At 39.8% G+C, this 27,792-nt stretch overlaps 11 non-coding genes across 11 annotated transcripts; 10 read left to right on the forward strand and 1 right to left on the reverse strand.

Annotated features, from left to right (window-relative positions):
• The first annotated feature begins 194 nt into the window (after positions 1–194).
• On the forward strand, positions 195–265 carry TRNAG-CCC (transfer RNA glycine (anticodon CCC)). Its single transcript has one exon. It is a non-coding gene; the product is annotated as a tRNA-Gly (tRNA).
• A 518-nt stretch (positions 266–783) lies between these two features.
• Positions 784–854, forward strand: TRNAG-CCC (transfer RNA glycine (anticodon CCC)). Its single transcript has one exon. It is a non-coding gene; the product is annotated as a tRNA-Gly (tRNA).
• Positions 855–1,371: 517 nt separating this feature from the next.
• TRNAG-CCC (transfer RNA glycine (anticodon CCC)) lies at positions 1,372–1,442 on the forward strand. Its single transcript has one exon. It is a non-coding gene; the product is annotated as a tRNA-Gly (tRNA).
• A 1,107-nt stretch (positions 1,443–2,549) lies between these two features.
• Positions 2,550–2,620, forward strand: TRNAG-CCC (transfer RNA glycine (anticodon CCC)). Its single transcript has one exon. It is a non-coding gene; the product is annotated as a tRNA-Gly (tRNA).
• A 1,107-nt stretch (positions 2,621–3,727) lies between these two features.
• TRNAG-CCC (transfer RNA glycine (anticodon CCC)) lies at positions 3,728–3,798 on the forward strand. Its single transcript has one exon. It is a non-coding gene; the product is annotated as a tRNA-Gly (tRNA).
• A 518-nt stretch (positions 3,799–4,316) lies between these two features.
• On the forward strand, positions 4,317–4,387 carry TRNAG-CCC (transfer RNA glycine (anticodon CCC)). Its single transcript has one exon. It is a non-coding gene; the product is annotated as a tRNA-Gly (tRNA).
• A 517-nt stretch (positions 4,388–4,904) lies between these two features.
• Positions 4,905–4,975, forward strand: TRNAG-CCC (transfer RNA glycine (anticodon CCC)). The gene has a single exon. It is a non-coding gene; the product is annotated as a tRNA-Gly (tRNA).
• Positions 4,976–5,493: 518 nt separating this feature from the next.
• On the forward strand, positions 5,494–5,564 carry TRNAG-CCC (transfer RNA glycine (anticodon CCC)). The gene has a single exon. It is a non-coding gene; the product is annotated as a tRNA-Gly (tRNA).
• Positions 5,565–6,080: 516 nt separating this feature from the next.
• On the forward strand, positions 6,081–6,151 carry TRNAG-CCC (transfer RNA glycine (anticodon CCC)). The gene has a single exon. It is a non-coding gene; the product is annotated as a tRNA-Gly (tRNA).
• Positions 6,152–6,669: 518 nt separating this feature from the next.
• TRNAG-CCC (transfer RNA glycine (anticodon CCC)) lies at positions 6,670–6,740 on the forward strand. The gene has a single exon. It is a non-coding gene; the product is annotated as a tRNA-Gly (tRNA).
• A 460-nt stretch (positions 6,741–7,200) lies between these two features.
• TRNAG-CCC (transfer RNA glycine (anticodon CCC)) lies at positions 7,201–7,271 on the reverse strand. Its single transcript has one exon. It is a non-coding gene; the product is annotated as a tRNA-Gly (tRNA).
• Between the last annotated feature and the right edge of the window lie 20,521 nt (positions 7,272–27,792).

Below are 27,792 nucleotides of genomic sequence, written 5' to 3' on the forward strand. Positions count from 1 at the left end.
CATAATGTTACTTGAAAAGGACGGCTACATTGAAATTTCATGAAGCAAAGAAATCTATGGTTTAATTAGAAAAATGTATGCAGCAGTGCAGTTAGTACAATTTCGCTTGAAAAGGAAAGCCACATTGTGCAGTTTTGGTGAAATATAATCAATTGATTTGTGTTCGTGTTGTATGTACGCTATGGCAGTATAAAGCGCTAGTAGTGTAGGGGTATCATGCAAGATTCCCATTCTTGCGACCCGCGTTCGAGTCCCGGCTAGCGCAGGAAACAGATTTTATGCTTTCTTTTAAATTAATACAAAATGTATTAGTCTAAGAATTATTTAATATTGAATGTATCTTACATGACCTGCAGAAATTTTTACACACAGAATTTTTTGACAACTGTGGCAGTAACATTTGTTGTTAAAAGACAATAAAAATAAGCTATTCATACAATCTTCTAATATGAGTAAAATTACATTTCTTAATTAGTTTCAAGAGCATTGTAAAGTTAATAACATGACATTTCTTAACATTTGTATATGTATCAGTTGAACAAAACAATATATTTCATAATTTGGGAATTCTAGACTGAGGTGCAATTAGCATAATGTTACTTGAAAAGGACGGATACATTGAAATTTCATGAAGCAAAGAAATCTATGGTTTAATTAGAAAAATCTATGCAGCAGTGCAGTTAGTACAATTTCGCTTGAAAAGGAAAGCCACATTGTGCAGTTTTGGTGAAATATCATCAATTGATTTGCGTTCGCGTTGTATGTACTCTATGGCTGTCTAAAGCGCTAGTAGTGTAGGGGTATCATGTAAGATTCCCATTCTTGCGACCCAGGTTCGATTCCCGGCTAGCGCAGGAAACAGATTTTATGCTTTCTTTTAAACTAATACAAAATGTATTAGTCTAAGAATTATTTAATATTGAATGTATCTTACATTACCTGCAGAAATTTTTACACACAGAATTTTTTGACAACTGTGGCAGTAACATTTGTTGTAAAAGACAATAAAAATAAGCTATTCATTCAATCTTCTAATATGAGTAAAATTACATTTCTTAATTATTTTCAAGAGCATTGCAAAGTAAATAACATGACATTTCTTGACATTTGTATATGTATCAGTTGAACAAAACAATATATTTCATAATTTGGAAATTCTAGACTGAGGTGCAATTAGCATAATGTTACTTGAAAAGGACGGCTACATTGAAATTTCATGAAGCAAAGAAATCTATGGTTTAATTAGAAAAATCTATGCAGCAGTGCAGTTAGTACAATTTCGCTTGAAAAGGAAAGCCACATTGTGCAGTTTTGGTGAAATATAATCAATTGATTTGTGTTTGCGTTGTATGTACACTATGGCAGTATAAAGCGCTAGTAGTGTAGGGGTATCATGCAAGATTCCCATTCTTGTGACCCGGGTTCGAGTCCCGGCTAGCGCAGGAAACAGATTTTATGCTTTCTTTTAAACTAATACAAAATGTATTAGTCTAAGAATTATTTAATATTGAATATATCTTACATTACCTGCAGAAATTTTTACACACAGAATTTTTTGACAACTGTGGCAGTAACATTTGTTGTTAAAAGACAATAAAAATAAGCTATTCATACAATCTTTTAATATGAGTAAAATTACATTTCTTAATTAGTTTCAAGAGCATTGCAAAGTTAATAACATGACATTTCTTGACATTTGTATATGTATCAGTTGAACAAAACAATATATTTCATAATTTGGGAATTCTAGACTGAGGTGCAATTAGCATAATGTTACTTGAAAAGGACGGCTACATTGAAATTTCATGAAGCAAAGAAATCTATGGTTTAATTAGAAAAATCTATGCAGCAGTGCAGTTAGTACAATTTCGCTTGAAAAGGAAAGCCACATTGTGCAGTTTTGGTGAAATATCATCAATTGATTTGCGTTTGCGGTGTATGTACTCTATGGCAGTCTAAAGCGCTAGTAGTGTAGGGGAATCATGCAAGATTTCCATTCTTGCGACCCGGGTTCGATTCCCGGCTAGCGCAGGAAACATATTTTATGCTTTCTTCTAAACTAATACAAAATGTATCAGTCTAAGAATTATTTAATATTGAATGTATCTTACATGACCTGCAGAAATTTTTACACACAGAATTTTTTGACAACTGTGGCAGTAACATTTGTTGTTAAAAGACAATAAAAATAAGCTAATTATACAATCTTCTAATATGAGTAAAATTACATTTCTTAATTAGTTTCAAGAGCATTGTAAAGTTAATAACATGACATTTCTTGACATTTGTATATGTATCAGTTGAACAAAACAATTTATTTCATAATTTGGAAATTCTAGACTGAGGTGCAATTAGCATAATGTTACTTGAAAAGGACGGCTACATTGAAATTTCATGAAGCAAAGAAATCTATGGTTTAATTAAAAAAATCTATGCAGCAGTGCAGTTAGTACAATTTCGCTTGAAAAGGAAAGCCACATTGTGCAGTTTTGGTGAAATATCATCAATTGATTTGTGTTTGCGGTGTATGTACTCTATGGCAGTCTAAAGCGCTAGTAGTGTAGGGGTATCATGCAAGATTCCCATTCTTGCGACCTGGGTTCGAGTCCCGGCTAGCGCAGGAAACAGATTTTATGCTTTCTTTTAAACTAATACAAAATGTATTAGACAAAGAATTATTTAATATTGAATGTATCTTACATGACCTGCAGAAATTTTTACACACAGAATTTTTTGACAACTGTGGCAGTAACATTTGTTGTTAAAAGACAATAAAAATAAGCTATTCATACAATCTTTTAATATGAGTAAAATTACATTTCTTAATTAGTTTCAAGAGCATTGCAAAGTTAATAACATGACATTTCTTGACATTTGTATATGTATCAGTTGAACAAAACAATATATTTCATAATTTGGGAATTCTAGACTGAGGTGCAATTAGCATAATGTTACTTGAAAAGGACGGCTACATTGAAATTTCATGAAGCAAAGAAATCTATGGTTTAATTAGAAAAATCTATGCAGCAGTGCAGTTAGTACAATTTCGCTTGAAAAGGAAAGCCACATTGTGCAGTTTTTGTGAAATATCATCAATTGATTTGCGTTTGCGGTGTATGTACTCTATGGCAGTCTAAAGCGCTAGTAGTGTAGGGGAATCATGCAAGATTTCCATTCTTGCGACCCGGGTTCGATTCCCGGCTAGCGCAGGAAACATATTTTATGCTTTCTTTTAAACTAATACAAAATGTATTAGTCTAAGAATTATTTAATATTGAATGTATCTTACATTACCTGCAGAAATTTTTACACACAGAATTTTTTGACAACTGTGGCAGTAACATTTGTTGTTAAAAGACAATAAAAATAAGCTATTCATATAATCTTTTAATATGAGTAAAATTACATTTCTTAATTAGTTTCAAGAGCATTGCAAAGTTAATAACATGACATTTCTTGACATTTGTATATGTATCAGTTGAACAAAACAATATATTTCATAATTTGGGAATTCTAGACTGAGGTGCAATTAGCATAATGTTACTTGAAAAGGACGGCTACATTGAAATTTCATGAAGCAAAGAAATCTATGGTTTAATTAGAAAAATCTATGCAGCAGTGCAGTTAGTACAATTTCGCTTGAAAAGGAAAGCCACATTGTGCAGTTTTGGTGAAATATCATCAATTGATTTGCGTTTGCGGTGTATGTACTCTATGGCAGTCTAAAGCGCTAGTAGTGTAGGGGTATCATGCAAGATTCCCATTGTTGCGACCCGGGTTCGAGTCCCGGCTAGCGCAGGAAACTGATTTTATGCTTTCTATTAAACTAATACAAAATGTATTAGTCTAAGAATTATTTAATATTGAATGTATCTTACATGACCTGCAGAAATTTTTACACACAGAATTTTTTGACAACTGTGGCAGTAACATTTGTTGTTAAAAGACAATAAAAATAAGCTATTCATACAATCTTCTAATATGAGTAAAATTACATTTCTTTATTAGTTTCAAGAGCATTGTAAAGTTAATAACATGACATTTCTTGACAGTTGTATATGTATCAGTTGAACAAAACAATATATTTCATAATTTGGGAATTCTAGACTGAGGTGCAATTAGCATAATGTTACTTGAAAAGGACAGCTACATTGAAATTTCATGAAGCAAAGAAATCTATGGTTTAATTAGAAAAATCTATGCAGCAGTGCAGTTAGTACAATTTCGCTTGAAAAGGAAAGCCACATTGTGCAGTTTTGGTGAAATATCATCAATTAATTTGCCTTCGCGTTGTATGTACTCTATGGCAGTCTAAAGCGCTAGTAGTGTAGGGGTATCATGCAAGATTCCCATTCTTGTGACCCGGGTTCGAGTCCCGGCCAGCGCAAGAAACAGATTTTATGCTTTCTCCTAAACTAATACAAAATGTATTAGTCTAAGAATTATTTAATATTGAATGTATCTTACATGACCTGCAGAAATTTTTACACACAGAATTTTTTGACAACTGTGGCAGTAACATTTGTTGTAAAAGACAATAAAAATAAGCTATTCATACAATCTTCTAATATGAGTAAAATTACATTTCTTAATTAGTTTCAAGAGCATTGCAAAGTTAATAACATGACATTTCTTGACATTTGCATATGTATCAGTTGAACAAAACAATTTATTTCATAATTTGGAAATTCTAGACTGAGGTGCAATTAGCATAATGTTACTTGAAAAGGACGGCTACATTGAAATTTCATGAAGCAAAGAAATCTATGGTTTAATTAGAAAAATCTATGCATCAGTGCAGTTAGTACAATTTCGCTTGAAAAGGAAAGCCACATTGTGCAGTTTTGGTGAAATATCATCAATTGATTTGTATTTGCGTTGTATGTACTCTATGGCAGTCTAAAGCGCTAGTAGTGTAGGGGTATCATGCAAGATTCCCATTCTTGTGACCCGGGTTCGAGTCCCGGCTAGCGCAGGAAACTGATTTTATGCTTTCTATTAAACTAATACAAAATGTATTAGTCTAAGAATTATTTAATATTGAATGTATCTTACATGACCTGCAGAAATTTTTACACACAGATTTTTTTGACAACTGTGGCAGTAACATTTGTTGTTAAAAGACAATAAAAATAAGCTATTCATACAATCTTCTAATATGAGTAAAATTACATTTCTTAATTAGTTTCAAGAGCATTGTAAAGTTAATAACATGACATTTCTTGACATTTGTATATGTATCAGTTGAACAAAACAATTTATTTCATAATTTGGAAATTCTAGACTGAGGTGCAATTAGCATAATGTTACTTGAAAAGGACGGCTACATTGAAATTTCATGAAGCAAAGAAATCTATGGTTTAATTAGAAAAATGTATGCAGCAGTGCAGTTAGTACAATTTCGCTTGAAAAGGAAAGCCACATTGTGCAGTTTTGGTGAAATATCATCAATTGATTTGCGTTCGCGTTGTATGTACTTTATGGCAGTCTAAAGCGCTAGTACTGTAGGGGTATCATGCAAGATTCCCATTCTTGCGACCCGGGTTCGAGTCCCGGCTAGCGCAGGAAACCGATTTTATGCTTTCTTTTAAACTAATACAAAATGTATTAGTCTAAGAATTATTTAATATTGAATGTATCTTACATGACCTGCAGAAATTTTTACACACAGAATTTTTTGACAACTGTGGCAGTAACATTTGTTGTTAAGACAATAAAAATAAGCTATTCATACATTCTTCTAATATGAGTAAAATTACATTTCTTAATTAGTTTCAAGAGCATTGTAAAGTTAATAACATGACATTTCTTGACAGTTGTATATGTATCAGTTGAACAAAACAATATATTTCATAATTTGGGAATTCTAGACTGAGGTGCAATTAGCATAATGTTACTTGAAAAGGACGGCTACATTGAAATTTCATGAAGCAAAGAAATCTATGGTTTAATTAGAAAAATCTATGCAGCAGTGCAGTTAGTACAATTTTGCTTGAAAAGGAAAGCCACATTGTGCAGTTTTGGTGAAATATCATCAATTGATTTGCGTTCGCAATGTATGTACTCTATGGCAGTCTAAAGCGCTAGTAGTGTAGGGGTATCATGCAAGATTCCCATTCTTGCGACCCGGGTTCGATTCCCGGCTAGCGCAGGAAACAGATTTTATGCTTTCTTTTAAACTAATACAAAATGTATTAGTCTAAGAATTATTTAATATTGAATGTATCTTACATTACCTGCAGAAATTTTTACACACAGAATTTTTTGACAACTGTGGCAGTAACATTTGTTGTTAAAAGACAATAAAAATAAGCTATTCATACAATCTTTTAATATGAGTAAAATTACATTTCTTAATTAGTTTCAAGAGCATTGCAAAGTTAATAACATGACATTTCTTGACATTTGCATATGTATCAGTTGAACAAAACAATTTATTTCATAATTTGGAAATTCTAGACTGAGGTGCAATTAGCATAATGTTACTTGAAAAGGACGGCTACATTGAAATTTCATGAAGCAAAGAAATCTATGGTTTAATTAGAAAAATGTATGCAGCAGTGCAGTTAGTACAATTTCGCTTGAAAAGGAAAGCCACATTGTGCAGTTTTGGTGAAATATCATCAATTGATTTGCGTTCGCGTTGTATGTACTCTATGGCAGTCTAAAGCGCTAGTAGTGTAGGGGTATCATGTAAGATTCCCATTCTTGCAACCCGGGTTCGAGTCCCGGCTAGCGCAGGAAACAGATTTTATGCTTTCTTTTAAACTAATACAAAATGAGACCAACATTTGTGCAATATTTCCGGGGAGCGTGGCCACGGCAGGACGTGAGTGAGGGTGTACGTCCGGGCACTCCCCGTGCAACTGACTCCCCCAGAGGCTGAAATAACGCGTTAATCCCAAATTATGAAATATATTGTTTTGTTCAACTGATACATATACAACTGTCAAGAAATGTCATGTTATTAACTTTACAATGCTCTTGAAACTAATTAAGAAATGTAATTTTACTCATATTAGAAGATTGTATGAATAGCTTATTTTTATTGTCTTTTAACAACAAATGTTACTGCCACAGTTGTCAAAAAATTCTGTGTGTAAAAATTTCTGCAGGTCATGTAAGATACATTCAATATTAAATAATTCTTAGACTAATACATTTTGTATTAGTTTAAAAGAAAGCATAAAATCGGTTTCCTGCGCTAGCCGGGACTCGAACCCGGGTCGCAAGAATGGGAATCTTGCATGATACCCCTACACTACTAGCGCTTTAGACTGCCATAGAGTACATACAACGCGAACGCAAATCAATTGATGATATTTCACCAAAACTGCACAATGTGGCTTTCCTTTTCAAGCGAAATTGTACTAACTGCACTGCTGCATACATTTTTCTAATTAGACCATAGATTTCTTTGCTTCATGAAATTTCAATGTAGCCGTCCTTTTCAAGTAACATTATGCTAATTGCACCTCAGTCTAGAATTTCCAAATTATGAAATAAATTGTTTTGTTCAACTGATACATATGCAAATGTCAAGAAATGTCATGTTATTAACTTTGCAATGCTCTTGAAACTAATTAAGAACTGTGTCTCGTCTACCAGCTACTCCTAACTAATTATCTGCTGGATCACAATTTGTGAAGCAAGACTGTGTATAACTCTCCTTGGTCCCACGTTTTTTTTTTTTGGTGGGTAGAAACATGGGTAAAACTGGCCAAAATACGGCCGCAGCTCGGCTGGAGAAATTTGCGCGTCCCCAAACGGGAAGCAGCTCACAGGCCAGCACCCCTCACTCGACTCCTACTAAGGACAGTAAAAATCCACAGCCTCCAGAAGTGACTCTTCAACAAGTTTTAGAGGCAATTAACACCTGTGAGTCTCGCTTGCTGGAGCAAATAAATATAGTGCAAGTCGATATTACATTGCTAAGAAGTGACGCACAAAAAACCCGTGAAAGAGTCACGGAGGCAGAAAATCGTATTTCCGCCATTGAAGATGTTGTGCTTCCTTTACAAACGCATGTTAAATCACTTCAGGGTCAAGTGATAGATATGCGTCAGAAACTCTCGGATATGGAAGGGAGGCTTAGGCGAAACAATGTTCGTTTTATTGGATTCGAGGAGCCTGTTGAGGGGGATACCCCCGAAAAATTCTTGGAGGCTTGGCTAATCCAGTTGTTCGGGAAAAAAGTCCTTCTCAGCGCAGTTCTCAATTGAGAGAGCACACCGTATTCCAGGGCGAGCCCCCCCTCCAGGGGGTCCGTCACGAACCCTAATTGCGAAATTTTTACATTTCAAAGATAGGGATGCTGTTTTGAGGTTGGCCAGGGACAAGCCAGATATGGCCTATAATGGGAAAAAAATCGCTACTTTCCCTGACTTTCCAATAGACGTACAGAAAGATCGTGCTAAATTCAAGGATGTAAAAGCACGCCTAAGGGAACTGGAACTAAGATACTCAATGCTTTACCCTGCTAAGCTTAGAATTGTGGTAGATGGGACCACAAAGTTTTTTGTCTCCCCAGGGGAAGCCGCCAGTTGGTTGGATGGTGAATATCCTGGAAGAAAACAAGTAGCGTCCAACTAGTCTAGCTAAATAGAAATGCCTGCAATGATTCCAATTTATTTTTTTTTTTTCTGTTTTTTTCTCTCTTTTTCTCTCTCCTCTTCCCCGTCGGGGTTAGAGGGAGGAATTTGATATACTGTTGGTGTTATTATTATGTGATCAGATTTGCTGATGATAATATCCCGAAGCAGCCGGTGGGATGGCGGATATCCTTAGAGAAAACAAACTGTATTATATAAGGGCCGCCAATTACCAGTACTGTTATTATGAATGTGGGATTTAAATGTGTTTTTTTTTTTTTCTCTACTCTTCCCCGCTGGGGTTAGAGGGAGGAATTTGATACACTGTCGGTGTTATTACTATGTGACTAGATTTGCGGTTGACAATATCCCGAAGCAGCCGATGGGATGGTGGATATCCTTAGAGAAAACAAACTGTATTATATAAAGGCTGCCAATTACTAGTACTGTTAGTATGAATGTGGGTTTTAAATGTGTTTTTTTTTTTTTTTTTTGTTCTCGCTGCAGGCTTCAAGATATGTGGTGTTAATACGTCAGGGGGTTTTGAGGTGGGCACAGGGGGTAATTTTGCTTCGTTAAGAAATTTGTAAATTTGTGTGGATAAGCAGCATGGGCACGGGGGGGGGGGGCTGGGGTAGACCTCGTTGGTGGCCATTAGTCTATTGCCCTGAGTGTTGGACCAATTCGGTAGAAACAGTAGGGGTGGGATTGGTCAGGGAGGGGGCTGGGTAATAGGTATGCCTAGGGGTTCAGGTTATACAGGGAGGGGGAGGAGGGGGGGTGTTTGTCGGTTTGTTTGGATGCATGTGTATGTTGTGAATACATATAAACTAGGATTCCTGGTAACAGAAGAGTTGGTTAGGCTCCTTGTTCAAGATGCTGTAGTGGTTTGGTCGAAATGTAAAAGGTGTGTTAATATGAGAAGTAGACCTCCATGGTTAGGTTGATGACTTGGAATGTCCGCGGCCTGAACTGCAGGGTCAAAAGAGCGTTGGTTTTAAAACAGTGTAAATCTTTAGATTCTGAGGTAATTTGTTTGCAAGAGACCCACTTGTGTGGGGAAAGATTGGCTTCTATGAAACGCCCATGGATTGGGCATACTTTTCATGCTCCATTCTCATCTACCCCAAGGGGAGTCTCTCTGCTGATTTAGAAATCTCTGGTTTTTGAGACGGGAACAGTGAAGATAGACGTGGCGGGTAGATATATTTTTCTAGAATGTGCAATTGAAAATACACGTTTTTGTCTACTCACAGTATACATACCCCCCCCCCGTTTTCTTATGACGTGTTAAAAACAGCAGTTGAGTTTGTGGCCTCGTATCCCGAAAATATGGTAATTTGTTTGGGAGACTTCAACAAAGTTCTTAGCCCACGACTAGATAGATGGAGGGGGTCCGATGGGGAGATTGCTATGGAGGGCAGTAGATTTGCAGAATGTCACGGCTAAAGGGCTGGATGGAGTCGTGTGGTGCACAGGAACCGGAGACGGACCAGGAGGAGTAGGATTGAAACGTGCAGGTTTAATAACGGATTTCATAAATGATAAACTTCACTCAAATACTTCTTTAAGTGACAGTTGGAATAAATTAAATAGAGTCCAGCACAATACTAATAACGGGCAGGGAAATCTGGAAACGTATACTTGGTGAGCCAGAGTACATAGATGAGGATCCGGAAGGAGGTTGATTTGATGACAGAAGAAATGGATCCGGATGACTGAAAGATGATGGAATGAATGAGTTGTATGAAGGAGGACAGCGGGAAGCTGTGCAGGGTAATTCTGGGACACAAGCAGGAACAAGCACTAGGTAGGACTTGCAGCATTGGTGTCAGGAGAAAACTTCCTTGTAGCAAGATGCAGGGAGCAAGGCACCAGAGTCAGGAGAGAAAGAGCCAGGATCCGGGAATCAGCTAGGAGTTGTGAATGACTCCAAAGACTCATTGCACTGACACTGAACAGCCTAGGCAGATCCCCTATATCCCCAGGGGATGGCTGCCATTGGCTGTCAGCACAGGATGAGGAGGGAACCTCCACTCTGGGCCAATCTGTCTCCTGCCCTCAACCAAGATGGCGACGCCGGCCTCCCGGCACCACTACTGCTGCCATCCCTACCCAGAGCTGCCGCTACCCGCACACCGCAGACCGGAGCCTGCACACGCTAGCCGGCGGCAGGCGCGGACGGGTGAGTACTGTACCCGCCGCGCTCCGTCGCGGCTACGTGTGACAGTACCCCCCCTTTTCAGGGTGACCCCAGGGCGCCTATGGGCCTTGTGCGGATTTCTCTGGAGAAATTGCTTTACCAGTTTTGGGGCGTGCAAATCAATGGAATCCACCCAAGAGTTCTCTTCGGGACCAAACCCAACCCATTCCACCAGATACTGGGTACGAGAATTGCGGCAACGAGAGTCTATAATGCGTCTTACCTCGAATTCAGCCCCACTTTCGGAGTTAATCTTGGGCGGTTTGGGAATCTTCTTTTGATAAGAGTTCAACCTTAAAGGCTTGAGGAGGGACACATGGAAGGAATTCGAAATCCTTAGGGAAGGAGGAAGTTGAAGTCTATAAGCGACAGGATTAATGACTTGGATGATAGGGTATGGCCCAATGAACCGGGGAGCCAGCTTCATAGAGGGCAGACGGAGGCGTATATGGCGGGTAGACAGCCATACCCGGTCTCCGACTTTCAATCTGGGCGCTGCCCTTCTTTTCCTGTCTGCCATCCTCTTGTATCGGGCGGAAGATTTAAGAAGAGCGGTGTGGACATCCGACCAGATTTTAGCAAAGCGTTGTAGTGAAGTGGTTGCTGCAGGAACTTCGGAAGAGGATAATTCTGAGAAATCCGGAGATCGTGGATGTTTGCCGAATACTGTAAAGAAGGGGGTGGTTCCGGAGGAAGAGTGATAGGAGTTGTTATGCATATATTCTGCCCACGGGAGAAGATCCACCCAGTCATCTTGGGAAGACGAGACAAACAGTCGGATAAAGGCCTCCAAGTCTTGATTCACCCGTTCTGTCTGGCCGTTGGTCTGGGGATGAAAGGCAGTGGAAAACTTGAGTTTGACCTGTACCGCGGCACAGAGAGCTCTCCAGAACTTTGCAACGAACTGTACTCCGCGGTCGGATACAATCTCTTTGGGCAGTCCGTGAAGTTTAAAAATGGTTGAGATGAATAGCTGAGCCAGTACTGGAGCAGAGGGGAGACCTTTTAGTGGGAAAAAATGGACCATTTTCGAGAATCGGTCGACCACTACCCAGATTGCGGTATGACCTTTTGAGGGAGGTAGTTCGCAAATGAAGTCCATTGACAGATGGGTCCATGGTTCTGTGGGAATGGTTAGAGGGCAGAGAGGACCAGCGGGAGTTGTTCTGGGCACTTTATGCTGAGCACATCTTACACAAGAGGCAACGAAGTTGGTTACGTCGTGGCGGATGGTTGGCCACCAATAAGAACGTGACAGGAACATCAAGGTCTTTTGTGCTCCTGCGTGCCCTGCGAAGCGGGAAGAATGTGCCCATGACAATATTTTCTTGCGAAGTTCGGGGGGAACGAACGTTTTACCTGGAGGAGGAGATGGCTGTACGGTTACTTGGGCGAAGACCAGCGGATCGAGGATTGGACGAGGAGGTGTCTCTAGGTCAGAGGTCGTCTCAAAGGAGCGGGATAGAGCGTCTGCCTTAGTATTCGTGGTTCCAGGTCGGAATTTAATTTGGAAATCAAAGCGTTCAAAAAACATGGCCCAACGGGCTTGGCGGACAGTAAGGCACTGAGCCTGTTTAAGAAAGGACAGATTTTTGTGGTCTGAATACACGGTGATCTTATGTCGTGCCCCCTCCAGAAGGTATCGCCACTCCTCTAACGCAGTTTTGACTGCAAGCAACTCCTGTTCCCCGATGGGGTAATTCTTCTCTGCTGGGAGGAATTTTTTGGAGAGGAAGGCACAAGGGTGTAATTCTTGATCCTCACCTTTTTGTGACAAGATGGCCCCGATCCCTTCCGAGGATGCGTCCACCTCGAGAATGAAGGGCCTGTCGAGGTCTGGTTGGAGGAGGATTGGTGCCGTCATGAATGCTCTCTTTAACTGCTGGAAGGCAGAGGATGCTTCTGGCGACCATCGGCTTGGATCAGCTCCCTTGCAAGTGAGAGCAGTGAGGGGAGCAGCGATAGTAGAGAAGTTCCGGATAAATCGCCGGTAATAGTTTGAGAACCCTAGGAATCTCTGAATTCCTTTGAGTGTTGTGGGGGCTGCCCAGTCTTGGATGGCTCTCAACTTCTCTGGGTCCATTTCTATCCCAGTGGCGGAGAGAATGTGACCCAAGAATGGAATGGACGTGACCTCAAAAACGCACTTTTCCAACTTGCAGAACAGTTGATTTTGGCGAAGACGTCGTAGGACTTCGGACACTGTCTGTCTGTGAAGTTGGAGATTTGGAGAGAAGATGAGTATATCGTCTAGATAGACTACGATGGAGTGGTACAGCAAGTCCCGAAAGATATCATTTACAAACTGTTGGAAGACAGCGGGGGCGTTACAAAGGCCGAAGGGCATCACCAGGTATTCATAGTGGCCGTCGCGCGTGTTAAAAGCCGTCTTCCACTCGTCACCTGGACGGATCCGGATCAAATTGTAGGCCCCTCGCAGGTCCAATTTAGTAAAGATTGCTGCCCCTCTGATCTTGTCGAATAGTTCTGCGATAAGGGGTAAGGGATAGCGGTTTTTAATGGTGATGTCGTTCAGGCCCCTATAGTCGATACATGGCCGAAGACCGCCATCTTTCTTTTTCACAAAGAAAAACCCGGCCCCGGCCGGAGAAGTAGATGGTCGAATGAAACCTTTGTTTAAGTTCTCTTGAATGTACGAGGACATGGCCTCAGTCTCAGGTAGCGACAGGGGATAGATGCGGCCACGAGGAGGGAATTTCCCGGCCACCAGCTCTATCGGGCAGTCCCAAGGACGGTGAGGAGGCAGGGTGTCGGCACCACCTTTACTGAATACATCTGTAAATGAACGATATGGTGCGGGTATCGACAAGGGTGGAGCTGAAGAGGATGAAGGACAGTTACCCTCACGTTGTGGATGGGTCTGGTAGACCGGAAGGATCTGAGGAATGCAAGTAGACTGGCAATCTGTTCCCCAGGCCTTGACCTCCATATTGGTCCAATCGATGTGTGGGTTATGTTTGGAGAGCCAGGGAAGGCCCAGGACCATTTGGTGTGAGGACTGTGGAAGAATGAAGAATTCGAGGGTCTCTTGATGTAGAGCTCCTATGAGCAGTGTCACCGGGGTGGTCTGATGGGTGATTTGTCCACTACGAATTCGACTCCCATCCACTGCAGTGAGGACCAGCGAGTGATCCAGGGGTTGCACAGGCAGGGCATGTTGGGTAACAAAAGAAGAAGAAAGGAAGTTTCCCGCTGCTCCAGAGTCCAATAGGGCCTGAACTCTTTTTCTCCCTTGGGGACACACAAGGGTAACCGGAATGGTGGAATCAGAAGAAGAGGGAGATGGAAGCAAGACTCCTAATCGGACCTCCCTCGGGGAGATTAGGAGCGGTCGTTTCCCGGCCGCAGCGGGCAGGAAGCCAATAAGTGAGCTGAGGAGCCACAGTACATGCATAGATTCTCTCGCCGTCTTCGGGACTTCTCTTCGAGAGAGAGACGGGAGCGGTTGATTTGCATGGGCTCATCTGTTGACACCGCAGGAGGCGGGGTTGGTTTGGAGGCTGGTGCGACATTGGAAGGAAATCGAGGGCGAAGGCGATCAGAGCGATTCCTCTCAAGTTGGCGTTCTTGGAGTCGCAGATCGACCTTGTTACATAATGAAATGAGTTCAGCCAGGGTGGAAGGAGAATCGCGAGTTGCTAACTCGTCCTTGATGCGCCCGGCTAGGCCGTTCCAGAAGGCAGAAACGAGAGCCTCTTCGTTCCATCTGAGTTCGGAAGCCAGGGTTTGAAATTGTACGACATATTGTCCCACTGGGCGACTGCCCTGACGAATCCTTAGGATCTCCGTGGCTGCGGAGGACACTCTGCCAGGCTCGTCGAAGATGCGACGGAAGGAGGCCACAAATTCTTCATAGTTATTGAGGATGGGATCCGCACGCTCCCAAAGGGGGGACACCCACTCCAGGGCTGGACCCGCCAGTAGGGACACAATGTAAGCCACCCGAGTCTTGGGAGAGGGGAAATTGGAAGGCTGGAGGGTAAAATGGACGTCACATTGATTCAGGAATCCTCGACACCCCCTCGGGGACCCGTCATATTTACTGGGGGTTGACAGGTGTAGCTGGTGAGGAGCAGCTGGCCCAGGGGGAGCAGCAGGGGCCGAAGCTCCGGAGGTTGGTGCTGCTGAAACTGAGGGAGCCGCCTGAGGTGATGACAAGGTCTGGAGAAATTGAGCCACTTGACGCTGGGTAGTCTCTACTTGTTCCAATCGAGCCATGATGCCTTGAAGAACATCCGTCATGGAGGCCTGCGCTTCACCCGATTCCATCGGGTCAGTGCAAACTGTCACGGCTAAAGGGCTGGATGGAGTCGTGTGGTGCACAGGAACCGGAGACGGACCAGGAGGAGTAGGATTGAAACGTGCAGGTTTAATAACGGATTTCATAAATGATAAACTTCACTCAAATACTTCTTTAAGTGACAGTTGGAATAAATTAAATAGAGTCCAGCACAATACTAATAACGGGCAGGGAAATCTGGAAACGTATACTTGGTGAGCCAGAGTACATAGATGAGGATCCGGAAGGAGGTTGATTTGATGACAGAAGAAATGGATCCGGATGACTGAAAGATGATGGAATGAATGAGTTTGAAGAAACGAGAATGAACAGGATTCCTTTGCAAAGTCTGTGACGTGTTTATTTCTCAGGATACAAACACCCGACCATCAAACCACAAGATGTTGTGAGAAAGAATGGTGGTCAGGGCCCCTTCCCTTTACAGTTATATACCTTTTACCAATAGCTGAGTGGCCACATTCAAAAAGGGATTTTACATAAAAGGAATTACCCTAACTAACCATTTAAAAATACATAGACATATATAGATGATTGACAAGTCTTCTGTAGGTTTTCAGTTCGCTGAGGTAATATTTGCACTGTCGTAGTAATGTATACTGGGGTATATTTGGATCGCCATATGACTTCTGACAGGAATAGAAAGTCCGTGCTGGTCAATAGGAGAAATGGTTTTTACAACTGATGCAACAATTAATATAATCATAAATCCATTTTATCAGTCCCCACTTTTTGCAGCAATTTAGAAATCATTTCTGAGTCCATTTTGTCTTTCAATAAAGGCTGCATATGTTTCAGTAGGCGGTGGACTATTTACTGTCATCATACGGATATCTGCAGTCTTAGAAGAGAACGCATTAGTGACTGTTGCATTTATTTTCTTTCCACACAAACGGAAGCATTTCAACACTTGAGGGATGCACAATGCATTAATAATCGTGTAACCTATTGTCTTGATTCATAAACCATTTTATTAGAATCTTACTACGAATAAACCCATGTATTATTCTTTCTTATGGATACTATATGTTCAGCTAAGTGTAAGTGAAAAGAAAATTGTTAATTATCACCCTATCTTTTCATCATTGTATCAATTATATAGTCAATCAATGGATATTAGTAATATTGTCAGTATGTAGGAACAATACGAATATGATAAATAGACTGTCGACTAATATCTTAGACTATTATACACATTAAACCAGTGTCATTAGCTTTAAATTACTTTTCTCTTCATTGAACCTTAAATCGTGAATTCACTTATAATATCGAATAGTTATTGTGCTTTTCTTAAGCAAAGATGTTTTACATTTAATTTAATATCAGTAGTATGTTGCACTCCAGAGACAATAAGGCCATTGTACTTATAATCACTTAGTGTGATTGAGACAATGTAAATTCTCAAACTATAGCAATTTAATCTATATCTATAGTAAATCTACTTTTGTGTAACATTATCTACGTCAGTAACCCTAGCTATGTGCAATGAACACAGACTAGAGAAGCTATTGGTAATACCAGGAAACTAACCAAATATCCATCGCTCACACCCACGCTCCAGGATTGGACAGCCTTTTCTACATGTATTTTTTATTTTTATTTGGAGCATGGAGTTCCAATGTGTTACAGTACTGGGTCTTATCTCAGATCTTCTCAGACCCTAAATAAGAATTCCACTTACTGTGTGTGGTTCTCCATTCTACCTTCCATCTGTTTTGACGGAGACCCAAATTTGGGTTCTGGCCTGCCTTATCAATGTGAGCACACGTGATCTTCACGGCACACACTATTGTCCTGAGGTGTAGTCTGTGAACAGGTCACAATTCCCCACACTTACCAATAGTTGCTCTGAAATAAGACAATATTTCTTTAGTATATATACAACTACCTTTTGACCATAGGATAATGTTTCACACAATAGATTTTATGTAAAATACTTCTGCAATCCTTATATCAGCAGATAATCCATTTTCCATTTCATAATGGATACTATTGTTACTGAATAACTTTTAATAATTGTCTCTGTACAGTGCAAATACTTACTTACTATTTTATACCCAATAGCAGTCTAGATGTTTCTATGAGGTAGCATAAGGCAAATCTTTTCTGTCTGACTATTTTGTAGATTTAACTTCATACTTTACATATTTTGGATTTTATTTATAAAACATTTAATAACATATAATCAATAATGTCTTACACATGATAAGCCCTAAACAAGGAATCTTATCAAGGCATATATACTTATTAAATAACACTTAGACATTATTTTTCCCATTTGTGTTCTGTAAATAACCATTATTTGAATGTGCATGGTTATTGTATAACAAAATAAAACATTTAAAACTGCACAGCAGCAGTTATGTCATTATAAAACTAAAAATATATTTATTACATATATCCCCTGTTTGTTTGCACTATGGTTCGCCCATGGAGCAAACAAACACTTAAGAAACATATTTTTATTTAAAAACAATTAGCGTGTAATCCACTAGCATAGTTATAAACCAATTAATCAAGAGATTGCATACCACAATTGTCAATATAGGCTATGACATTCATTCTAGTATCGATGTTTGCGAGGAAGCGGTATTACAACTAACGGTCAAGCTGTGATTGGTAGTGATGTTTCAACAGCTCAACTTAGTCTGAAGCCCTTAGACTGGGCCCTTTGAGGTGCTATAAAACACTTGTGGCACCTTATACATAAAATAATAATAATATAAATGATACAAAACAGACTATAAACTTCACAAGCTACACCTGAGCAGCTGTGCTCACAGATACAAGAATAATGACAAATGAATAAGGCAAAACCCAGAAAACTTATCTGGAGAGAACATACAAACTAAACACAGAACATAAAAATTCAACAAAATCCCAAAACAGGAATGAGCCACTCTGTGGCTTGTAACAGTGTTCATATTAGGCTATGAAGGATAAGTAGTCACATATGAAAAACAATAGTAATCCGTGTTTTGTTTTTACATTCTAAGCAATCTGTATACTAAGTCATTACACTAGTGATAGTCTAAAATTATACCATTGAACTTTTAAGTACTGTCAGTTCTAATTAAATGCACACATAATGTGTGTTAGTGTACATATCACCTATTTCTTGCTTTAAGGAAAAATTCTAGTAGAAATAATCAATGAAATATAAGAAATATCTTATCTGCAAACATAATGTAACTGTACTTTGCTTGTGAATTTAAAAAAAAGAGAACAGAAATAGCAGTCAGATCGTATTTCTATTTGACTGAGGAGACAGAAAAAACAAATGTTACTGTCACATAATGGTTTCAAAAACAAATTAAACATACAATATGAGATACTGATCAGATTTCTAAAGGAAAAAAAAAAACTTTTCAAATTTAGCGCTTTTACAGAATGGTGTTCAGCTAGCTTCAGCTTCCGTGCACGAGCAGTTGCCACAGATGTCACATGCTTTAACACAGAGAGACATCACTCAATTCACACACTGGTACTAAAAATAGTGCAGCACCGTGACCTGTTTGACCTGAGTTCTCACATGCAGTTGTTTAGATCAGTACATGCTCAAATGTTAAAACATTGCACTTACTGAATGTTTAAATACAGTTAAGTAGTAAAATTCACCAAATGCAGAGCATACAAAGGCATACGTAAGAATTAGGCATTCACATGAAACATTACAAATTACTTTAGACACATGACATAAACTTATGTCAAGATTTCTTAGATAATTTTAGTTTGTTACTTTTGAGCTCATGAGCGTAAACCAATACATTTGACTGTTTATTGGTAAAGGGAAAAAAAAACTGAATAAAGATATAAATGTACTTTCCTGGCCAGGATACATTTTCCCATTTTACCAAATTGCAGACTTCAAACATAAGTCATATTAGACATTTTTACTTTCTCAGATCATGTTGTTTGATCTGGGCACACATTTATGTATTCCTAGGATTTTAAAAACTTTAATTTCATTGTAACTAGTTACTTTAGTTGGCATGTTTTATCTGAATTTTTATACTGTCTGTCTTTAAGATACTTTAGTTTTTATAGTATTCAAATCTCTAAGCCTGCTGTTCTTTGAAGATTTTTAACTTGGTGTCAGATAACCTTTCTACGGACCAAGGAGCCTCCGTGTCACGTGTCCACGGAGTTCTAATTTTGGGACTACTCACTGTGCTATGGAGTGTAAATGTAGGAGAGGTATTTACATGTGGAGCGCTTGGAGCTACATTTTGTAATGCTTGGATTTGTTGTGTTAGCTGTTTGTAAGGAGAAGTGAGAAAATCGTCATCTTCGTCCTCCAAACACTCCACTACTTTTGAATTCATTACTTTATATGGCGGGGGAGTAACTAAGGTTAGTTCAGCATGTTGATCAGCTATTGTTTGCCATGCAGCAAGACATTCAGCCTCACGCCAACGTCCTTCTGCTAAAAGTAGTTCACGTAAACTTGCTATTTTTAAGGGATCAAAAGTTCCCTCAGGTGGCCACCAATTACCTGGGGGTTTAGGGTGTCTGATCCTTGTTATTTGGCACCAATTGTCCAAATAATTTAACATCATGGGGCCACCTTTCTGTAGCATTATTACAAGAGGACTATTTTCCTTTAAATCAGCTATTTTAATGCCTAATTTTTTTAAGTTTAGCTTTAATGCTTTTTTTAATAGTGAATTTATCTAAATTGCATTTTTGTATTGGATCTGTCTCCTTGTTATTATTACTGTCACCCATTTGTTACTACAATATTTTAAAATAGGCTGTGATGTTTATCTGATAATAAATAATTTCTGAATTACTGTATTCAGAACAATCCTGTTCACTTATCTGAGCAAGACGTCTCTTGCTCGGAATTATGAACCGTGGATTAAAGTTTCATAGGCTTTATGAACTGTCTAAGACTCAATCTTAGTGTTCAATATGAAACGTTAGCCTCTATTTAAGACACAAGAGTCCTAATACTAACGTTTAATTTCACAATGGCACGCACTGTGATATCTATTTATGTATTCCTTATTAACAGACTATAACCTATATCTTGTTAGTAACAGTAATAAGCTTAATTTTTAGGAAAAATAACCCACGTCACATGAATCTCTGTACATATATATATAGTGTGTACACATATCCATATATATATAGATATATAGTTATATATGTAGACACTTATACATATAAGTAAGTAGACGTGCTTCACATGCCGTCCATACACAAAACCTCTCTTACCATGACTTCAACATTAATTCAGCAAAAATATATAAAGATATCTTGCTTACCTATCTTTTGTTGAAAGTCAGGTATGAGAAGTAAAGTTGTAGGGAGAATGCAGACGTCCGGGGTTACCACTGAAGAAACGAGAATGAACAGGATTCCTTTGCAAAGTCTGTGACGTGTTTATTTCTCAGGATACAAACACCCGACCATCAAACCACAAGATGTTGTGAGAAAGAATGGTGGTCAGGGCCCCTTCCCTTTACAGTTATATACCTTTTACCAATAGCTGAGTGGCCACATTCAAAAAGGGATTTTACATAAAAGGAATTACCCTAACTAACCATTTAAAAATACATAGACATATATAGATGATTGACAAGTCTTCTGTAGGTTTTCAGTTCGCTGAGGTAATATTTGCACTGTCGTAGTAATGTATACTGGGGTATATTTGGATCGCCATATGACTTCTGACAGGAATAGAAAGTCCGTGCTGGTCAATAGGAGAAATGGTTTTTACAACTGATGCAACAATTAATATAATCATAAATCCATTTTATCAAGTTGTATGAAGGAGGACAGCGGGAAGCTGTGCAGGGTAATTCTGGGACACAAGCAGGAACAAGCACTAGGTAGGACTTGCAGCATTGGTGTCAGGAGAAAACTTCCTTGTAGCAAGATGCAGGGAGCAAGGCACCAGAGTCAGGAGAGAAAGAGCCAGGATCCGGGAATCAGCTAGGAGTTGTGAATGACTCCAAAGACTCATTGCACTGACACTGAACAGCCTAGGCAGATCCCCTATATCCCCAGGGGATGGCTGCCATTGGCTGTCAGCACAGGATGAGGAGGGAACCTCCACTCTGGGCCAATCTGTCTCCTGCCCTCAACCAAGATGGCGACGCCGGCCTCCCGGCACCACTACTGCTGCCATCCCTACCCAGAGCTGCCGCTACCCGCACACCGCAGACCGGAGCCTGCACACGCTAGCCGGCGGCGGGCGCGGACGGGTGAGTACTGTACCCGCCGCGCTCCGTCGCGGCTACGTGTGACACAGAATTTATTGAAGAAATTGGGTGGAAAGACCCGTGGCGTTTAAGGCACCCCGACCATCAGCAATTCTCCTGTTACTCGTCTTCCCATGGGACCTTTTCTAGAATCGATCTGATCCTGGTCTCTGAAAGACTCCTCAATAAGATTACACAAGTGGAATACAGGGCCCGCGGGATCTCTGATCATTCCCCAATGACCATACAGTTGGATTTAGAGGTGCAGACCGGCTTTCGGTATTGGAAATTGCAGCCGTTCTGGCTTGCCCAAATGGGGGAACAGGAGGAAATAGAGTGTATTATTGAGGAGTTTTTCGAGAGGAATGTGGGCTCAACTCTAAACATGTTTGTGTGGGATGCTTTTAAAGCATATCTACGTGGGGTCTTTATTAAAAAAATTGCTTTTTTGGAGAAAACCAATCGCCAGCGTGCAAATGAGCTAGAGGCCAAGATGACCAATCTAGAAAATAGATATCTATCTAACAAATCAGACCTTGCTAAAGCAGAGTGGCAGGGGGCCCAAAAAGAGTGGGTTGAGCACCTACAGGATACAACTTGCCGTAGGATGGTCACTGGGTCCCATAAATGGTACGCTAATTCAGATCGGGCTGGGAAACTTCTGGCTTATCTTATGAAACAAGAAAGCCCCTCCAACACAATCCCTATGATCAGACGGGAGTCTGGTGAAAAAGTGTCCAAAACTAGTGAGATAGTGGAGGTATTTTCTGCACACTTCGAGGGTGTTTATAAAACTAAAGTGAATCTGGGCAAGAAAGAAATTAGGGAGTATCTTGGGGGGATAGATATTAAAAAATTGTCTGACAGCTCACGGGAGATGTTGGAGGACCCTATAAGGTTGGAAGAAGTGCTTTTGGTTATACAGTCCCTTCCAGGGGGAAAAGCTCCTGGTTTGGATGGGCTACCTGGGGAAGTCTATCAGAAATACGCTAAGAAATTGGGACCACGGTTGTTGAGTGTCTTTCAGGACATGGAGGAGGAAGAGTGTTTACCGCCCTCAATGTCCGAGGCCTCAATAATAGTGCTTCCGAAGAGCGGTAAAGACGTGACCCAGGTGGACTCATTCCGCCCTATATCTTTAATTGCAACTGACGCTAAAATATATGCGAAGATCCTGGCAAATAGAGTGAAGAGAGTTATAGATCAAATCATCCATCCTGATCAAACAGGCTTCATGGAGGGTAAAGCCACTCTGATTAATATACGTAGGGCCTTTACATACCTTCAAAGTGTAGAACGGGAGGGATCGAGTGCGGTGCTCGCGTCTTTTGACGCGAACAAAGCATTCGATTCCGTGGAATGGGATTTTCTGTGGGGTGTATTACAGGCCTGTGGTTTCGGAAGCCAGTTTGTCAGGCGGGTTTCATTACTATATCAGAATCCGAAGGCCAGGATGACTATTAATGGGTACACCTCTCCCTCTTTCTCTCTCTCCAGAGGTACTCGCCAGGGATGTCCTCTGTCTCCCCTGCTGTTTGCAGTGGTGATGGAGCCCCTGGCATGCTTATTGAGATCGGCGCTGAGGAGAGAGACAGGGACCAGGTAGGAACTTGGTTTCTCTTTACGCTGATGATCTGATGGTGGGACTGGCAGAACCAAGGTTAGACTTGCCCAAGGTGATTAAGCTCATACAGGTTTATGGGGAACACTCTGGGTTGACAATGAATTGGACTAAGTCTAACTTTATTCAATTAGGTTCTAATGATAGTGAGAACTCTGACGATTTTGGCCAATTGAAAAGGGTAGAAAAATTTCGATATTTGGGAATTTGGTTTTCTAAAATATCAGCGGAGTTCATTTCTGAGAATGTTACCCCATTTATAAAAGATCTTAAGTCTAAATTTCGGTGTTGGAACAGGCTCCCTATTACCCAAATAGGTCGGGTAAACCTGGTTAAGATGGCAATTTTGCCAAGATTTGTATATATGATTCAACAATCCCCGGTGTATATTAAGGATGAGTACTTTAGGAAAATAAACAGTATGGTCTCATCATTTGTGTGGAGGGACAGGAGGCCTAGAATAAAATTGGACACTCTCTGTAGGGATAGGGAGAAGGGGGGTTTAGCTCTCCCAGACTTTAAAGTCTATTATATGGCTGCCCAAATGGTCCATATCTGTCCCTGGGTAAAGCGGGGGGAGGAGACAGTGGAGCTGCGGATTCTCATGGAGAATGCGGATCCAGAGGTTACCCCACTCCAGAGATTGACAGTGAGGAGGCTCCCTAGGGATTTGCCTCCAATTATCACCCAAGCTGTCAAGGTCTGGAGATGGGCATGCAAGTTAACAAAATACGAATCTCTGGATCCGGATACGCCAATCTTCTCCTTGCCTGCATTAAAGGATATAAAAGAACATCAGGGGGCGAAGATATGGAACGCATATGGACTTAGTTCTATAGGTCAATGGTATCACGAGGGGGTCTTAAAGGCTTATTCCCAATTACAATTGGAGTATAATCTACCAAGGGAAATGTTCTTCAGATATCTGCAAATCAGAAGTGCCCTGGGCCACGGTGGGGAGGCTGAGCTAGGGAACATGATAGAATCCCCCGTTAAGAAATTCATTAAACAACTAGGCCCGCGCAAACGTCTTTCTAAACTATATAGGTATCTCCATGCGTATGCGCATGAGGAAGAGCTGGTGGCCCTACGGTGTAAGTGGCTTCAAGATATACCCTATATAGATGAGCCGGGGTGGGAATTGGCAGTGGCTGGCCCAAAACATGCCACCAACTCCATGCGGATACAGCAGGTCCAATTCAATATCCTCCATAGGAGTTATTTAACTCCTGTAAGGTTAAAAAAAATAGCAGGTTCCCAGTCAGATAGGTGCCCGAAATGTGGTGAAGGAGAGGGTACCTTTTGGCATCTTCTGTGGTCATGCAGAAAGATAAGTTGGTTTTGGGACGGGGTCTGCGATATTATGGAGCAAATTGGTATCCCGCGGTTGCTTCTGAACGAAGGCAATCTAATTCTGGGGTTAGGGGAGGAAGGGGGTACAGGACAAGAAGTTAAGCAGTTGTTTAGGAACCTAGCAGCAGTAGCGAAAGTGATTATTGCCCGTCAATGGATGTCCTCAAAAGGCCCGGAGATAGTAGAATGGGTTAACGTTGTTAACTCGATCTATGAACACGAGAAATATACGTACGCCTCACGTGGCACGATTAAGAAATTCTATGCGGTGTGGGGCTATTGGAACCATTCACGTTATTATAAAATTGCAAAAATTAATTAGGTGGGTGTCAGTAAGTAATGCACAATTTAGCCATAAGTAGCTATCAGAATTTTCATTATAAAAACACTAATATAGATATAAATAAGTAAAGAAACAAGTAAATAGTTATCACGAATTATGAATAAGAGAAACACACGTACGCCTCAGGTGGCACGATTAAGAAATTCTATGAGGGGAGGGATTATTGGAACTAATCACGTCATTATAAAAGTGTTAAAATTAAATAGTCGGGTGTTAGTAAGTAAGCACAATTTAGCCACAAGTAGCCACTAGAATTTACATTATAAAAACACAAATATAGATATAAATAAGTAATTAAAAATAAATAAATTACCCATCACTGTATAGGATCAGGTGGTAGTGGAATATAGTATTGTCTTTTCGAGTTTATTTTTTTTTTTTTTTTTTTTTTCAATAGAGTAATTTTATTATTTTAAAGAAAGGCATTTACATTTCAAAAAGGAATAATAAACAAAAACATCAAGAATAGTTATCTTATGGATAATTCAATGTTATCATAACAATGAACAATGTTACTGTAAAAAAAAATATATATATATATATATATAAATACACCCAACACAAAAAAAAAAAAAAAAAAATATAATAATAATAATGTATTAAATACATAAATAAATATAATATATACTGTCCCATCCAACCCTGTTCCTTAAAATGAGAAATATCATCAAGAAAGAATATTTTCCTAGTGAAGTCATATAGTTTTGTAACGACTATTTGGCATCAGTGGCTGCAAATTCAAATAGTTGGACATTAGAACCATTCAGAATGTATCGGCATAAATTGAGTTAATCCATCGATGCCATACTTTATCATATTTAGACAATTTGCCCCTTAACATATATATATATTTTTCATGCTGTAAAGTAGAATTGACCAGCATCTTCCATTCTTTAAATAATGGACCTGACTGTGCCATCCAAGCGCGAGCTATACAAACCTTTGCTAGGGCAGTCAGGTTAATGACATACATAGTATCATCCCTATAAAGTAATTCAGCATCCCCTGCACCTAACAAACATACCCTGGGGGTAAGATAGTCCGACGGGATTCCTGTGACTATCAAAGCAGTCTTAATTTGTTTCCAAAATTTCTGAACTACAGGGCATACCCATATAAGGTGCCAAAAGCCACAATCCGCCCCTCTACATTTCGGACATTCAGCTGAATCTCTACCACCAAATTTGACCAAGCATTTTGGAGTCAAATATGTTTTATATAATATAAATAATTGAATCTGTTGAGTCCTAATTGAAGAAGTGGCAAGGGATGGAAATTCCCTAGCAGCATCCCATTCCATATCATTAAGGATACCCAGATCTGTCTCCCATCTTTGACGTTGAACCTGCATGGTATCTGTATGATATTCAGATATTAGGAAGGAATAGGCCACAGAAATACTCCTTTTCTCTCTCAAATTTAAAAGAAACTTTTTCAAAGGCGATGTAGCAATATTAGGGGGAGAATCTTCAAATTGAGCTTGTAGGGCATTTCTCAGTTGTAGATAATGACAAAAAAGTGTACTTGATAAATTAAATTCCGCCTGTAGTTGTTGGAATGTTTTCAAAATACCAGAATTATATAATTGACCTAATGTCTCAATTCCCCAAGGAGTCCAGACCTTGACACCAGAAATTTTCCTTAATTTTGGTAACCGACGGGAGTGCCAGAGAGGAGTGTCAGGGTCATAATCATAATATTTAAACAAGACTTGAATGTCTCGCCAAATTTTAAGGGCCTGTGTAAGAATAGGGGATCCTCTAATAGAGGTTTCACTACTCAAGAGTAATTGAAGCGGGGTTCTACCAGAAGCAGTATGCTGTATAAATGCCAAAGATAAAGGATCAGGTGATTCATCCTGTAACCATTGTCGAATATGTGTCATTTGCGAAGCGAAGTAATACAATTTAAAGTGTGGTAAAGCTAGCCCCCCCTCTACTTTTGTTCTAGTTAGATTATCAAGCCTAATTCTTGGACGTTTGTTTGCCCAAATTAAAGAGGAGATCAAGCCATTCAGTTTACGGAAAAAACTTGTAGGAATATACATTGGAGAATGCTGGACCACATATAAAATTTTTGGTTGTACAACCATTTTAATTAGATTCACTCTGCCTGTTACTGTTAGAGGCAGTTTACCCCAAGTTTTTGTTTTGTCTTGAAGATATGAAAGAATCGGTAGAAGATTCAATGAAAGATAATCTTTGTAATTATTTGTTATATTAATTCCTAAATATTTAAACTGATCAGTCCAGCATAACGGTAATGAAATTTTTGGCTCAGCTGGAGGACTACCTCTCAAAGGCATAATGAAGGATTTATTCCAATTAATTTCTAGTCCCGAAAATCTACCATAACTTTCCATAACCTTCAAAACCATGGGCATAGCGGATTCATAATCCTGTAAGAAGAGTAAGAGATCATCTGCATATAATGCAATTGTATCCATCCTTTTACCAATCCGCAACCCCACAATATCTGGATGGGCTCTAAGTATACAAGCTAGAGGCTCAATTGCCAGAGCAAAAAGGGATGGGGAAAGTGGACACCCTTGTCTAGTTCCTCTCTCGAGAGAGAAGGATGAGGATACAAAACCATTAACGGACAACCTTGCCGTAGGGGAAAAATATAATAGTTGTATCCATCTTAGATAATTAGGTCCAAAAGCCATCGATCTCATGACCTCCCACAGATACATCAACTCAACAGAATCGAAAGCCTTTCTAGCATCAAGTGAAACAATAACTGAATGTGTTTCACTTTCATGCAAAGCCTGAAGATGCATATATAATTTCCTTAGATTTATACTAGTCGATCTACCTGGCATAAAGCCAGATTGATCTTGATGTACAATAGAAGAAATTACTGCATTCAATCGTATAGCCAGCACCTTGGCCAGAATTTTTGCATCAGTTGGGATAAGGGATATTGGCCTATAAGAATCTGGGAATACAGGATCCTTTCCAGGTTTGGGAATTACAATGATAATCGCCTCTGACATTGAGTCAGGAAAAATATCATTAGCAAAAATACCATTGAATAATTTTAACAATCGTGGTGCATGTATTTCCAAATTACTCTTATATAATTCAATGGGGATGCCATCTGATCCAGGAGCCTTACCCCCAGGAAAAGATCCAATGGCCGCCTCAACTTC

Source organism: Crinia signifera, chromosome 6, assembly GCF_055691185.1.
Source record: "Crinia signifera chromosome 6, ASM5569118v1, whole genome shotgun sequence".
NCBI classification, from domain to species: domain Eukaryota; kingdom Metazoa; phylum Chordata; class Amphibia; order Anura; family Myobatrachidae; genus Crinia; species Crinia signifera.